Source organism: Herpailurus yagouaroundi, unplaced genomic scaffold (assembly GCF_014898765.1).
Source record: "Herpailurus yagouaroundi ecotype Mexico unplaced genomic scaffold, PumYag 181, whole genome shotgun sequence".
Classification (NCBI taxonomy): domain Eukaryota; kingdom Metazoa; phylum Chordata; class Mammalia; order Carnivora; family Felidae; genus Herpailurus; species Herpailurus yagouaroundi.
In genome coordinates, this window is record NW_024412412.1 from 6,449,035 (window position 1) to 6,462,920 (window position 13,886).

At 43.0% G+C, this 13,886-nt stretch overlaps 1 long non-coding RNA gene across 1 annotated transcript; it reads left to right on the plus strand.

Moving 5' to 3' along the window:
• The first annotated feature begins 8,023 nt into the window (after positions 1–8,023).
• Positions 8,024–12,874, plus strand: LOC121039613 (uncharacterized). The gene is made up of 3 exons (XR_005794882.1): positions 8,024–8,166; positions 11,988–12,171; positions 12,766–12,874. It is a non-coding gene; the product is annotated as an uncharacterized LOC121039613 (long non-coding RNA).
• The last annotated feature ends 1,012 nt before the right edge of the window (positions 12,875–13,886 follow it).

Consider the following 13,886-nt stretch of genomic DNA (forward strand, 5'->3'; position numbering starts at 1 on the left):
AGCCAAATTATGGAAAGAGCCTAAATGTCCATCAACTATGAATGGATAAAGAAATTGTGGTTTATATACACAATAGAGTACTACGTGGCAATGAGAAAGAATGAAATATGGCCCTTGGTAGCAATGTGGATGGAACTGGAGAGTGTGATGCTAAGTGAAACAAGCCATACAGAGAAAGACAGATACCATATGTTTTCACTCTTATGTGGATCCTGAGAAACTTAACAGAAACCCATGGGGGAGGGGAAGGGAAAAAAAAGAGGTTAGAGTGGGAGAGAGCCAAAGCATAAGAGACTCTTAAAAACTGAGAACAAATTGAGGGTTGATGGGGGGTGGGAGGGAGGGGAGGGTGGGTGATGGGTATTGAGGAGGACACCTTTTGGGATGAACACTGGGTGTTGTATGGAAACCAATTTGACAATAAATTTCATATAGTAAAAAAATAAATAAATACATAACTCATCTCCTTATTTGTATTTCTTCACCACGAGGTGCAAACCCTCTTTGCTTTCCAGTCTCTCTCTCCCACCATTCACGGGCCCACCGACATCCCTGTCTTACACATTGTCTGGAAAACCCCAGCACGGCCCTGTGCCTCTACTCCATGCTTTTCCATGTCTTTTGCTCTTGGTTCAAGCACGGAGGACTGGCTTGGTAACAGAGGAACTAGAACCCTGGAGGGGAGGGCAGGGGAGGGGAGGGGAGGGGAGGGGACGGAAGGACCCCCAATGGGGCATGTGGAACTCTTTGTCATGGGGGAAGAGAAAGAAGAGGCAGGAACACCCAACCTGAGTTCTGTTTGTGTTGTTGCATCTCCGACTATCCCTTTCATGGTAAACCGTCTGGTTCTGACTTGGCCACCAGAATTGCTGGACTACTTGGACAAAATTCACCCATTATGTCAACTTTCATTCATTCATTTTCCTTAACTCGTATTTATTAAGCAGTAAACCAAACAAAAAACATTCCTACCTTCGTGGTGCTTATATTCTTTTTTTTTTTTTTTTAATTTTTTTTTTCAACGTTTTTTTTTTTTTGGGACAGAGAGAGACAGAGCATGAACGGGGGAGGGGCAGAGAGAGAGGGAGACACAGAATCGGAAACAGGCTCCAGGCTCTGAGCCATCAGCCCAGAGCCTGACGCGGGGCTCGAACTCACGGACCGCGAGATCGTGACCTGGCTGAAGTCGGACGCTTAACCGACTGCGCCACCCAGGTGCCCCCGTGGTGCTTATATTCTAACAGGGGAGATGGAAATAAAAACATGTGATACTTTAAATATTTATAAGTGCAAAATTTGAAAAAAAAAATCAGGAAAAGGATATGAAGTCCTGGGTATGTGGGAGGGTGTGCAGGGAAGGCCCCACAGGCAAGTTCATGAGTGGCAAAACAGTCTTTCTGGATCTGACTGTCTGGTGTGCAGTTTAGTTGGTTATTCCAAGTCTGAGTTTGTGCTCACTCTTGGGAAATCCCTAGAAATTGTTAGGCCTTGTAATTTTTTTCCTGGGGGCATGGGCAGAAGGAGAGAGAGAACCTTAGGTAGACTCCGTCCAGCACGGAGCCAGATGCAGAGCTCAATCTCACCTGAGATCATGTTTTTAATCTCATCATCTCATCTCATCTCATCTCATCTCATCTCATCTCATCTCATCTCATCATCTTACCCATCAATGCCCTTAGCCACTCAGAAGGATCTACAATAAATTTTTCAACACATCAAAGATGATACAGGTGCTACCTCAACAACATCATGCTTTTGGGGCAGACATCTATGTGGAAATACTGGCTTGCTCTTACTCTGGGACACAGACTCAACAATCTATGCCATGCGCTCTAGAATTACAGTAAGAAACTCTTGGAGGAGATAAAGCCATCATTAGTTTTCTGGCCTTCTGGTTCACAGTTATCCACCACTTAAATTATGCTAAGCTAACCTGTGCATTTAGTTGACTCCGCTTAACAATACTAGAAATAAGAGTACATGCAAATAAATTTCTTCCTCAAAGAATGGAAGTTGCTAGTAATTGGGAGACTGAACAGGTAGGACACAGAGAAATATTTATAGGAACCTACCTCTTACCACAGAGATGCTCCAGTTATGTCCCAGGAAACACTCAGGGAAACATTTGCCCCATTTCTACCATGATCAGAGGGATATGGTTAGCAGCATCTAGGCCAGACTGACTTTTTTTTTTTTTTAAGATTTTATTTTTAAGTAATCTGAACATCCAATGTGGAGCTCAAAGTCACAACCCCTAGATCAAGAGTCACATGCTCTACCAACTGAGCCAGCCAGGCACCCCAAGATTGACATTCTTAATACGTTTCCTGTCTACCCTAGAGACCACAAATATTACAACAACAGACCGTATTAACTATTATTTTGATTCCAAAGATTCCTCCACATTTGCTTTGTCCTCGTCTGTTTTCTCTACGGTTACGTGGCTCTTGAATTCGTGTTCTCAAGATAGATGGTCAGACAATATGAGGGATCAGCTTCTGGGAGAAATGGGGCCAACAGTAGAGTTTTCCAGAGGTGCCAGGTATGAGTGGGGTCCTTAGTCTCCTGCAGAACCCATTGATATCTGGCAAAAACTAATTAGAGGAAAAGGGTTACAGATTCACTGTCACAGGTCAGATTTTAAAGAGTGTCATCAATCATACGTCTATTACATATTTTGTATTTGGTATGTGTCTTAGTTCATTTGGGCTGCTATAAGAATACCATAGACCAAGTGGCTTGTAACCAACAGTGTATGTATTTATTTCTTACCATTCTAGAGGCTGGAAGGCCAAGATCAAGATGCTGGCAGATTCCATGGGCAAGGGGCCACGTCCTGTTCACAGATGGTTGTCTTTTTGCTGTATCCTCACATGGTGGTAGGGACAAGGGAGTTCTCTGGGGTCTCTTCTGTAGACACCTGATCACCTCCCAGAGGCCACCCAAATACCATCACCCTGGGGCTTCAGCTTTAACATACGAATTTTAGGGGGACATATTCAGTATGACTCTAAAAACCCTAACATATTTAGTCCTCTGAAATTTTAGGAATTGCAATAATAAATATTAAGACTTTTGATTTTTTTGTTATATAAGCTATGCATACTTTTTCTCTATGAAACGCTGAAAAATCTAAAAATACATACAAAAAAGTTATAATCTGTTTTCATGCTCCACTTAGTTTATCAAATAGTTTTCCTTCAAATGAATAGTTAATCAACTCTGCATGATTTATCCACCGCCCTCTGTCACCATTCACATGAAAGCCACCTTTATTGTGAACTGAATGTCAGTGTCTGCATGGTGGCTTCTCTGTTTGGATGTCTGGGTTGTTTTGTTTTGTTTTGTTTTGTTTTGTTTTTCTGTTTGGGGCCTATGCTTCATATTTCAAGCTTCACCATTATTTATTTATTTATTTATTTATTTATTTATTTATTTTTATTTTTTAAGTTTATTGATTTGTTTTGAGAGAGAGTAAGTGCAAATGGGGAAGGCACAGAGAGAGAGAGAGAGAGAGAGCACATCCCAAGTAGGCTGCATACTGTGAGCATAGAGCCTGACGAGGGGCTAGATCTCACAACAGTGAGGTCATGACCTGAACCAAAATCAAGGGTCGGACACTCAACCAACTGAGCCACCCAGGTGCCCCCAAGCTTCAGTGTCATTATAAACAATAATAACTGGTAGTGGAAGTCACCATTGTTACTCTTTATAAAAATATCCTTATTTATTCTTGCACATTTCCCCTATACAATGAATTTTTTACATGGGCTGGGTTAAGATCATAAACATCTTTAAGTCCTAATTTCTAAATGATCACTAGTCTATGGAAAGTTACTATTAGCCAATTTATTATCCTTTTAAACTGTATAATTTTTACTGGATTCTAAGAGCCAGTCCTTATGTAAAGAGACTAGTGGACTATCCTGCAGTGGTAAAGAACTCAGAATCTGGAACCAGACTTCTGACTCTCATTTCGATTTCACCACATACAAACTTTATCACTATATACCAAGTATCTCTAAGTATCCTCATGTGTACTTTTAGGGATCATATTAGTACCTGCACAAAGTAAGGCCACTTTGCTTCTGGCTTCAGGAAGACAATAATAATCCCCTTCATTATGGTCTTACTGATTGGTTTTACTCGATTACATAAATGTAAGATATCAACTATGATCCAGGGAGAAGAGGGGAAGATACGAAAATCTGCCACTTCTGAGGACATTCATTGTAGACAACGGTTCATTCAGAATCAGCAGATCATTGTTTTTTGAGGAACCCAAGATCTTCTGGGTGAAGAAAAACTGAAATGTCATTGTCATGCCCTGCTCCCCGAGATTCTGAGTCAGTGTCAGCTGAGCCAAACCCCAGGAACAGAGAAGATAAACAGCAGGTTAAATAAAATTTGAGAGGTTGGTTACACTAAATCCCCTGCTTCAAGGCAAGGGCCTAATTTGGGAAGAGACCTTGTTTTTCTTTGGTCTGTGGCTAAGAAGGAAAGCCCTTGGCTTTCCCCTACACTGGGACTATGTTTCCTTGCTAGTACAAGAGCCAAGAGCACGAGGTTTTCTCAGTCATGAGACATGACTGTGGCGGGGTCGGGGACCTGAATCAGCAGGGTAATCACTGGGACAGAAGACTTTCACTGGTCAGAGTAGACAGGACCAGTCCTTATTAAGAACACAGGACATGGCTGAGCGGAGCCTAGATTTCAGCTCTTTGGAGAACAGAGGGACCACCTCTCCAGGGAGAACAGAGTCTGGCGACGTAGGTGATGGTTTTCATTCTACTGAGCACTTGAGAGATTAGTGGAAGAATATAAGGACTTTGTGTGACTGTATTTGTACTCGGAGCTGAAGGAGCAGATTATACTGGTTCCATGAGAATAATTGGAGAAGAAAAATTCTACAAACCACCCCAGGTTTTTCATAGAGTAAATTCTCCATCGATCCTAGCCGTTTTGATTTTATGACCACTACCATGCCTGTTCTTCCTCAGGCCTTGATTCATCAAGCGCTCACAAAAGAATTTCCCCCAGCTCTGCACCGAACATTGGTAATCATTACCCTTGTTTATTTCACAGGCGTTCATTGTCCAGTGAGTGGACATTGTCAGTGCTCTGATCACAATGGACATTCTCTTCCGTGTTTAGTCACCCCGATCAGACTTATAAATGAGGAGACTTTAAACTACTTTTTATGCAACCTTATGACACCTGCCATTTGTCTTTTCCTTTCCAGGAGCTTCTGAGGAGGCCTCCACTGACTCGGCGCTATGAGACTATTTTCTCTTCTCATCTTCGTCGTCGTCTTCATCTCGCAAGTAGCTCCAGGTAAACCCTCTTCGGCATCTCCTTAAACTGTGACCTGCTCTCTTGTCCAATCTGATGTCATTCATACAAATAGGCTCCCCTTTCTTGAAGCCTCCACCCGCTGAGGTGTGTTTGAACTAGAATTCACCATCCTCATTCTCTGGGTATTGCGTTTAGTGACTGCCTGTGAGGGCTGGCAAAGAGGACCCTTAGAGGTTTTCTAGAAGGAGGCAATTCATGTATTTAGAACCATGGCATTTTGGAAGAAACTTGAAGTGTATTTTGCTCCACACCTTGAGCAAGTGGTGGTAAGAATAAAGAGAGAGGGGGAGAGGGGCACCTCACTTCCTGCCTGGTGTTCATTCCTGACACCACAGAAGTGCTGAGTATCACTGAACAGCTCAGGTGCTTTACAGAGTACTACAGCTACTTGGATTTGGTGGGGGCGGGGGGAGAAGATTGGCCTATGTGGGTGAGCATCATGAGGGTTTGGCTGGTCACTGAGGGTTTGAACTTGCTTCCCCCAGAAAGACAGCCACGTGGTGCTTTGTGCCCCCCCCCCCCAAATCCTCTGTCACTACTTTTCTCCTCCTCCAATATTCTATCTTTATATAAATAAATCCACCCAAATATCCCATGTCTGTGTCTTACTGCTCGGGGCTTCTGTGCCTTTCAGAGCACCAGGGGACAGGAACTGGGGAGGGCTGTGTGGCCCCAGCCACTGCCCTCCTTTTGTTTGCTTTGGGTCAACAAAGTCTGTTGACTGTGGACCCACTGGGCATGACGACTGATTTCAGTGCATCACTCAGAGTAGTGACCCAACCTCCGTTTCCTCAATGGGCTGGTTTTTTTTTTTTTTAAGTGTGTTTATTTTGAGACAGAGAGAGACAGAGACAGAGTGAGTAGGAGAGGGGCAGAGAGAGGGAGAGACAGAATCCCAAGCAGGGCTCTGATGGCACAGAGCCCAACGTGGGGCTCAAACCCATAAACTGTGAGATCATGACCTGAGCTGAGATCACGAATCCAATGCTTAAACAACTGAGCCACCCAGACGCCCATAATCAGAGAAGAGAAAAAATACATTATGGTGGGCTGTGAGGGAATGTCTTTGGGGGGAGAATGAGGAGAGAATTACAGGACTTCTAACAGCATGACTCTTGGTTACAGCACTAGGGTAAAGAGATACAACTGTTTCCAGGGATGGGTGGCCTCAACGTCAGAGCTGCTGTGGTGGCAGCTGCTCTGATGAAGACAGGATGGGCAGGGGGCCTTTCGTGATAGCCTCGACCGTGTGGCATGAAGTCAGGGTGCAAGAACCCATGATAAGCAGGTTTAGGAAAGCTCTCTGCCGACAGCTCAGTTCTAACTACTGAGTAGAAGGGGACAGGTTGAAGAAAGTAGAAATAGGGCTGAGACCCACAAATGGGGAGAAATCAGGGAGAGAACTTACCACCCACCATCGAGTTTTTCCACAAAGGGTGTGCATGGCCCTGTCACTAGGCCCCATGACATCTGTAGCCTGGGTTCCAAAGTTGCTGACTTCTGCTAGTGACCCATGCTGGGCAGGCTGGACTATAGGGATCATGGGGGCCCTTCTTTCTCAGGGCTGAGTGAAAGCTTTCTCTCTCTCATCTTTTAAGAGGCAGGACAAGAAGACTTCTTCAGGCCTGGCTTTGAGTCAGGGAGGATTTTTTTGTTCCTCTTCTGGAAACCTCTTACCTTAGCCAGTGCCCCCTGATTATTCTGGGTCCTTTCTTATAGGGACTTGAATTTTTAAATCTTTAATTTTAGTTTTAAGACATATCTGATAAAACCTGAACACAGGGATTCGAAGCCTGGGAATTGTGGGTGCACTTGAGGGCTCGTCACGTTCCTTAAACACCTTGGAGCATACTGTGTGAGTACATTTTTATATTTGACCAAAGACGTATGTAGATCTTCCTTCTTCAGACTAGGGACTGTAGGATTATCTTATTCTCAGTGAAATCCTGTCCTAGGAAGACAAAAACCAAAGTTTTTGGGGCGCCTGGGCAGCTCAGTCGGTTGCACGTCTGACCTCGGCTCAGGTCATGACCTCCCGGTTCATGAGTTCCAGCCCCACATCGGGGTCTGTGCTGTCAGCGCAGAGCCTGCTTTGGATCCTCTGTTCCCCATCTCTCTCTGCCCTTCCCCGACTTGTGCTCTCTCGAAAATCAAACACTGAAAAAAAATCTTTCGAAAAACCCAAGTATCGAGGTACCGCTTCCAAAGGACATTAGCAATCCCATAACAGACCTCTGGGGGGCACCCTTGCTGCTCTGTGGTAATGTCACCCCAGGAGGAGTATTTGAAGTCTTTTATCTCAGCCTCCAAATTACATCGCAAAATTTCTGTTCTTAACAAGCTCTTACAGACTGACATTGTCCTCCTGTGTAACAAGCAAGCCAGAGCCACGAGGCAGACAAGAGACGGTGCAGATGACGATATACATTCTTTAGCAATAAAGTCTGGGGGTCCCTAGGGAAGGCTGAATGACTTCTTCCCCTGCATGGGGGGCTTGAGTCTTTCTTCCAAGAATAAGTCATTTCTGCTTTTTCTACAGGCTATAGGCATGGTGAGATGTCTCGTTTCTGTGACTCACATACAAGCGTATGCCTGAGGAGGAAAAGAAACTGTATTTTTCGTATGCCAGGGCTCTGCCCTGGAAGGAGCTTCTGTTGTTTAAGAATGAAGTGAATGGAAGGATTCGTGTTTAATGAATCTACCCTGAATTAAGTGACCTGAAGAATTCACGCTGCATGTATCTACCCAGGATTAAACTGAAGGCTGAGGCTTTATGATGCCATTTTCTTCATTCGTGGATTCCTTTATTTTGTTAGTATTTCTCAGCACCTACTCTGTACTGGGAAAGGGACTGGTGTACTGGGGCCTGGGGGTGTGGATTCAAGGCATGTTCTGCTAAGAAAACTCACAGACGTGGAAATCATAGCCGAGTTGGGTGGTTCAAAGATGTCTTCCCAGTGAATGCCATATATGAGCTGGGTCTTAAAAAAATGGGGTAAGAATCAGTGAGGGGAAGTTGAAGGAGAAGTGGTGTGGGTTCCAATGTGCACAGAGCAAGATACTCAAGGTCACTATAGTACAAACATGCCTGGAGTTATATTAGGAGGTGGTTTGAGAGCCAGAATGTGAGGAAATGAAGCTAGAGAATGTACAGCCAATGGATAGAGGGCTTTAGACCCTGAAGAAATTTTATCTTCGAAGCTTTAGGGAAACGTCAAAAAATGTTAAGTGGAGGTGGGGAAGAGGGACTGACTCACACCAATATGGTCCTATGGCTATTTGTTTTATGTTTGGGTTATAATTCAACACTTCATTTTTTTTTTTTTATGAAGTTGTTTCAGGTTGGCCACCGGGAGCTCTTTCAGGTCTCCCTTGGGTACTCGCCATGTTCGTGCACACGGGAGCAGTAGGAGGGGTGCAGAGAGAGAGAGAGGGAGAGAGAATCCCAAGCAGATTCCTTGCTGTCAGCACAGAGCCTGACTCGGGGCTTGAACATGAGATCATGGCCTGAGCCAAAATCAAGAGTCCGACGCCTAACTAACTGAGCCACCCAGGTGCCCCTAAAATTTATATATAATAAAAATCAAACTTTGTGGTGTAACATTCTAAGGGATTTTCAAATGCAGAGTCAAGTATCCACTACCTTATGTCTATAGGGAACAGTCTGTCACCCCCAACTCCCTCATACTACCTGATTGTCATCCCCCCTGTAACATCTAACCCTTGGCCACTGCAGATCTGGCTTCTCACCCTATAGTTTTGCTGCTCAAGAGTGCTATATAGATGGAATAAAATAACCTATAGTCTTTCTATCTGGCTTCTCTAACTCAGTAGAAGACCTCATGAATGAGGTTCATTCATGTTTTTGCAGGAATCAATCATGTGTTCCCTTCTATTGCTGCATAGTATTCCATTCTGTGATGAACTGCAGTTAATCCACTAGTTGAAGGACATCTGTGTTGTTTCCCATTTTTGGCAAACATAAATTAAGCTGCTATCAACATTTGCATATAGGATTTTAGTAAGAACATACATTTCCATTTCTGCTGGGTAAATACCCAGGAGTGGGATTGAGGAGTGGTATGGCCAGGGTACGTTCAACTTTACAAGAAACCACCAAATGAACTTCCAAAGTAGACTTACAACTCTGTGTCCCCAGCAGCAGTGTCAGAAACTTTGATTTGCTACCAAAAGAAAGTTACTAAGAGAACAAATGACAAATTGTATTCTGTTTTAAAACAGGAGATAGTGACTACTGACGGTGGTATGTCCCCTTCCAATCAGCAGAATTCTGCTACACATTCCAAATCTTCTCTGTGCAGAAAACCATTCCTTGGGTTCTAAGAAAATGAGTCTAAAGGAATCCCACTACTGTATTTGGAAAGGCATCTTTGGAGAGAAGAAAATAATCACTACCTTGCTAAGTCTTGGTTCTCTGTGAAACCATGGGTTGGTTTCTGTAATCTCTGGGTTCCAATTCCATGGCTTGATGCCTGGGTACCAACTTTGATCTTTCTTCACCTTTAGACCTTCTGATTAATTTATATCCTTGGCTCTTCAATAACTAACGGGAGCCATTCCTTTGTACCCAAGAGTCCTTAAGGGGTATGAAAATGAGAACAAAACCTCAGCGACTTTTCCTATATATCATCAATACATACACCTATGCACGAGCACACATGCACACGCACACACACACATGCCCCTCAAGCTCTTACTCTCAATCCATCGATGAATAGACGTACATGCACAGATTATAGGTGGCTTGTAGAACCATTTGAATAGTGACAGGTGCAGAAGCTGAGACACAGAAAAGGAAAGGCCTTGTCCAAAGTCAGTGAGGTAACGAGTGGTGGGGACCAAGTTTAGAACTTAAATCCCATAAACCCCTCCCCTCCACCAGTTCAATGACCCGCCACTTAAGCGTGCCTTGCAGAGAGCCGACACAGGGCCCGCGTGAGTGCAGGTGCTTTTATTCAGCAAAAGTCATTGGTGGTGAGTCCGTTGTGCAGCTCCGAAGACCTTCCGGGCCGCAGCTAGATTCTACAGCAGTGTTTGTTCCGGCTTTTGCATTCTGCAGGCAGGATGGAACATCCGTGGGTTTTCTGGTGCTTGCAGACACCACCCAGTTTTTTACATTCAAGGGATTTCCCCCTTTTTTCATGCCCTATAACGGAAGGAGAGGTGAGAAGAAACAAAACAGGAAAGCATGTTTAACCAAAGCTACAGGAAGCCATCTTGTATAGCAAGATCTGCAGCCTACAGTCTGTAGGGACAAAACTGGCCTCTACCTGCTTTAGCGTGACCTATCAGCCTATCGTTGGTTTTGCGCTTTTTTTTTTTTTTGAACTGTAGACAAAACTTCAGAAGAAGAAAACTACTTCACGATATATGAAAATTATATGAAACTCAAATTCTAGTGTCCATAAATAGGAAGACATTCACACCTGTTCATTTAGATATTGTCTATGGTTGCTTTTTGTGGCAGAGATGAGTTGTCATGACAGACCTCATGGCCCAGAAGCCTAAAAGATTTATTTATTACATGGTCCTTTACCAAATAACGCTTATTGACTTCTGCACTATAGTGTCTTTCTTTTTCAGATGAAGGAACTTCAGATCAGGGAGAGCAAGTGACTTGGCCGTGCTCTGAGATTAGGGATATACTCTACATGTTCTTCATGAAAGCTTCCTAAGGAGCTGTCCTCTTTTTCAAAAGGGCAAAATCTTACAAGCACATAGCACCAAATAGACAAAAAGCTTTGGACAGAAAGTGAGCATCCTCAGTGCTGAATATTCTGCCTCCCATCTCCCATGCAATGAGGGTCATTTCGTGCACTGTGACATTTTAAACGGCGCCGCCATGGCACGCAGTGAGCACCTGCCTTCTCGGGCTCCTGTGAGTTAAGCTGCAAAAAAAATGATAGGCCATCAAGTTGGTTGACTATGGCAATTCAGGAAGCAACTTGAGAGTAGCGAGAACTCGAATGATGCCTAAAGTCAAGGGAACAAGAAAGAGAATGACAAGCAGGAAGCTATGAGGAAGAAGAATTTCCATCAGGGGTGATGGCTTTGAAAAGCGCCATGCTGTGATGGAAGGCATACTGGGTCCAGAATTAGGAGACCTCGCTTCTGGTTCTTGTACCCCCAGGTCCATAGTTTTCCTTTGGGAGGCATAGATTCTCCTAGTTTTTCATAAGAAGGCAAGGTAAAAAAAAAAAAAAAAAACATATATATATATATATATATACACACACACATAACATATATATGTAATTTATAAATTGTACATGTAACACCTACACTTATAAATAAATATGAATAAATGTATGTGAATATGTTGTGTTCATATATATTTATAATTAATATCACTTATATAAATACAAATGTATATTCATATCTACATCTGTATATATATCTACATCCAACTGTTTATCTCCATTAGGCTGTTCACCAAACAGGTCTGTCTGTCTATTTTCTTGACCCAAAGTAGGATTTATCTTTTGTGTGATGGGGCGGCGCCAGAAAACTTGCTCAGTTAATAAATTTTAATCAGAAGTGATGTGTCCTGTTAGGGCTGGAGCCTTTCATTGACAACGTCAGATTCCTCAGAGCTCTTTTCTTTGACCCAGCAACCAGCAATATCCATGGTGGTGGCTGCTCCCTCAGGTCTGAGCAGCGACAGTGAACAGAGCACCCCTGCGGCCAGGATGGGCTTGTATCATTTGAGTAAGAATTGAACCATGACTCTTCAGATGCCATGATTCAGACCACAGCATAATGCAGCACGTGCTGACATATGCACTGGGGTGCCAGGTAAGATGTAGGGCATCCAGTCAACTTTGAAATAACATACATAAGTATATTCCAAATATTGCATGGGACACACTCAAAGTAAAAAGTATTTGATGTTTATGTATAATGCAGTAAGTAAATGTATTCCCTGGGATTGTTGAATATTTAATGAAAACATTGTCTGGAACCAAACCCTCACGAGCTTGAGTCAAAGGCTCCACTACATACAATCTGAATGACTTTGAGCAAGTTACTTCATTTCTTAATCTCGTTTGCAAGACAGGGAATACCTACCCAGAAATAGTGTTAGGAGGTACACGTGGGACAGGACATGAAAAGTTTTTGTTGTGATGTTTGGTAAAGAGGAAGCGTCAATATTATCTGCTATTATTATTAGTGTTGTTGTTATTCACATGGAAATAATTTGTAAGCTGTAAAGTCCCTGTAAATATTATCTATCGTCAATTACTAGTTATGGGCTTGCTATCAACCAGTTAAGAGCAATCTTGGGAAACTCTTTTAAGTTTTCTTAAATTTCCCTTTTCGTTATTCATAAAAGGGAGTGTGTGGTATATGTATGCTTCTTTCAGCTGTGAAATTACTCCGTTGTTACAGACTTCGATGCATCATTGGATTATGAATCAATTTGGTCCTTTTCTTCAAGGCCATCTGTCATATCATCCTACCAACAGGAGCCACAGCTTACCTGATGTCGTCTGGATAAGACACACAAGGAGGAGAAAGAGAAGGAACAGTAGCCTCATGATGGGAAATTAACTCTTGGGATTCTAAGAGGAACTCGCAAAGTCTGACGGTGTCTCTTCGGTGCACATCAGTGGGGGCTGGTGACCTGGGGAAAGAGTAGAAAGCTCAGCTAGAGAGAAAAAGCTTCTATTCCTAGTAAACATGTCCCATTAAGGCCTGGGTGTGACTTGAGAATGTTTCATCCATGGACACATGGTTACGGATCCACTTCCTCCTGGTAAAAAGCAAGACCTTTACAAAAAGTCAACATTTTCTAGTTGATTTCCATTTCTGCTTAGGACTCTGAGGTTTGGTGCCTTTTTTTTTTCTTTAGAACAAAACCACTAAAACACGGATTTTTTTTTTTAGCAAATCATCTATCTACTCATTCACCTTTATTGCAGGTCTCTTACACCTGTCAGTTTTCCTTTAGGAATACAAAGAGAGGTTCCCTTTTTAGAAGTTAAAAAAGGAGAAGGAATTGTAAATGGAAATGATCATCTCTGCTTTCTTACTCCAAATAATTTCTTTTTCTGCTACCCATTTAAAAGATAGAGTTGATCCCTTCTAGCCAGGCAAGCTCTTACAATGCCAAGTTCTTGCATAGATCAAATGAGATGAGACTTTAGGGGCCAAAGTATTTCTTTTTAAATTTTTTTTAATGTTTATTTATTATTGAGAGAGAGACAGAGCAAAAGCATGGGAGGGGCAGAAAGAGGGGGAGACACAGAATCCAAAGGAGGTTCCAATAGTTGAGCTGTCAGCACAGAGCCCGACGTGGGGCTCGAACTCACAAACTGCGAGATCATGACCTGAGCCGAAGTCGGACGATTAACCGACTGAGCCACCCAGGTGCCCCCAAAGTATTTCTCCTTCTTTTTTTAAATTTAATTTTAATTTTACATCCAAATTAGTTAGCACGTAGTGAAACAATGATTTCAGGAGTAGATTCCTTAATGCCTCTTACCCATTTAGCCCATCCCTGCTCCCAC